We start from the raw sequence: 2,317 nt of genomic DNA, 5'->3' as shown, positions 1-2,317 counted from the left end.
AAGTCATATCATTTATGAATGTAAAAATGACTTTCTGATTGCTTTATAGGTGACACTCACATCTTTACACTAGCTTCTCCTCAATTGAGTAATATTTCTCTAGCTCATCCACTCTATTTGGAAATAATCAACAACCTTAATAATGTTCTTGAGTATGCTGTGGTAAGTGAATGCGCAAGTGGAGGCTTTCTTTCAGGATCAATAACATTACCCAGTGGATCAGTCCAGTACCAGCTACGTGGACATGATATTGGAGGAATACCATTCACTCATGCTGTCCCAGACTCGTTTGTCACCTTTGATACTCCATCAATACAAGCCCAGCTTAAAGGAAAGTCTACCGTTGTTCTCAATCCAGGAGGGACTTCAATAGCTCGTATTGCTATATCAAATATCAAGAGTGGTCCTATGATGCTTCAAGCTAATGTGTCTGTTGTCATACAATCTGAAGTATCTGTAGGAATTGGTAATACTTTTATTACTATTGAACCAATGCGTCAAGAAAGGGAAATACAAATAGCGTTTATAGCTTCAGAGTCATTGGCTGTAGATCAGATATTACCATGGTCAGTAGTCATACTTGATGCATGCTCTGGCGAATCAACGACAGTAAACTTTACTGCTATTGTGAAACCATCAGTACCTCTTAATGTAACAAGTACCAGTAGATCGATGATACTTGAATGGTCACCGCCAGTTGATCCTACACTAGGAAATATAACCCACTATGTGCTGACACTAGACTACACCAATGGAACAATTGCTACAGTTAATGTCTCTGGTGACATTAACGAGTACCAAGTGAATGAGCTATCACCATATCAACAAGTCTATGCTAGTATAGTGGCTCACAGTGACAATGGAGAAACAGCAGAAATTGCACCAATTGCTGTACTTACTGATCAAGCAGGTAAGCATACTATCAAGAGTAGTGTATGCATGTATGTTATTGATACTATCTATAGTATAGGAGGATTACACCAAATAACTTTGTAATTGGTTTATTATTATACGCTAACCATAGTAGCCATACCTAAAATAATGATGTTTCACTAATTATCTTTGATTATAAAAGGAAATAGCAAAAGTGCCATGCCCAGCATATGTAGTACTTTCACACAAATGGAATTATGAATTATCAATTATGACATACTGTAGGATCACACTTATTATTGTTATATTTGGTTGATTACTATTAGCCTTTGAGTAAAAATGCTAAAGTAGTGATGCCCAATTTCACTGAAAATACAAGTGCCCAATCTAATTAGTACGCTAAAGTATATAAAGGAAGGAAGTAGAAAATACATGCCCAGAATGTTTATTACTTTCACTGGAATAGTAATTATACTAATTGCAATGTATGATCATATATCTATGATATTTATAATTGACTGATTATATAATAATATAACAATAATAATAATGATAAATAACACAACCACAAATTAGAGTTAAATGTTTAAAGAGAATGTTCAAGCAATAGCAACACTGGATGCCTAATTCAAAACAGCCTTTACAAACAGAATGTAGTATGTAATATACTAGTATTATATTAAGAATTAAGAGAAGTTTGGGTAGAAGGATTTAGCTTGTACATGATTTACAATGACATTAAATGAAAAAAAAATGGGTGAAAAGTGATTCAAACAGACCATAGGTGATGTCTTGTTATCAGCCATGGAATAAAAACGAAGTAGTGATGACCAACATACGTAAGTATGATACATTATTGATTGATGAATACCACTGAAACTATGCTCAGCATTATTATTTATTATCCTAACTACTATTATGCATGACCATGTATCTATGTTTGCAGAGCTTTTAATTGGCTGATTATTATTTTTTACCTTTAATAAAGGTTTACCTATAATGCTTGTTATCTTTCAGAAATTATTATTAAATGCCAATGTATGCATGTACATACATAACACTATCCTGGACCACACAAATTATTTCTATAATTGCATAAGTAATATAAACTTTTAGCAAAGTAGCATTCTCAGAACTTTTGAGCAGAAACATACCAAAGTGGCATTCCCACATTTCCTGAGCAAGAATACATGACTACAGTGCCATCATATAATTGGATGATTATTATAACTTTTGGGCAAACATACCAAAGTAATATTCCTAGAACAAAATCACCAAAGTAGCTTTCCCAGAAGAAATACCAAACTGTAGCAACATCATTATAATTGGTATAGCCTTTGATCAAATTTACTAAGTAACATTCCCAAAACCTAGCCTTGAGCAAACATAGTAATCATACCAAAGTAACCACACCAAATCTAAACATGCTACTCTTACCAATACC

General features: G+C 33.6%; 1 protein-coding gene across 1 annotated transcript in view; it reads left to right on the top strand.

Moving 5' to 3' along the window:
* The first annotated feature begins 45 nt into the window (after positions 1 to 45).
* Positions 46 to 2,317, top strand: part of LOC109583834 (phosphatidylinositol phosphatase PTPRQ-like) — a 16,220-nt gene continuing 13,948 nt past the window's right edge. The window contains exon 1 of the mRNA XM_019999322.1: positions 46 to 244. The gene's annotated coding sequence lies outside the window, so the exon portion shown is untranslated. The remainder of the gene's footprint in view (positions 245 to 2,317) is intronic.

This window comes from Amphimedon queenslandica, unplaced genomic scaffold, assembly GCF_000090795.2.
Source record: "Amphimedon queenslandica unplaced genomic scaffold, v1.1 AMPQUscaffold_13277, whole genome shotgun sequence".
In the NCBI taxonomy this organism is placed as follows: Eukaryota; Metazoa; Porifera; class Demospongiae; order Haplosclerida; family Niphatidae; genus Amphimedon; species Amphimedon queenslandica.
This window is presented reverse-complemented; position numbering and strand designations above follow the sequence as displayed.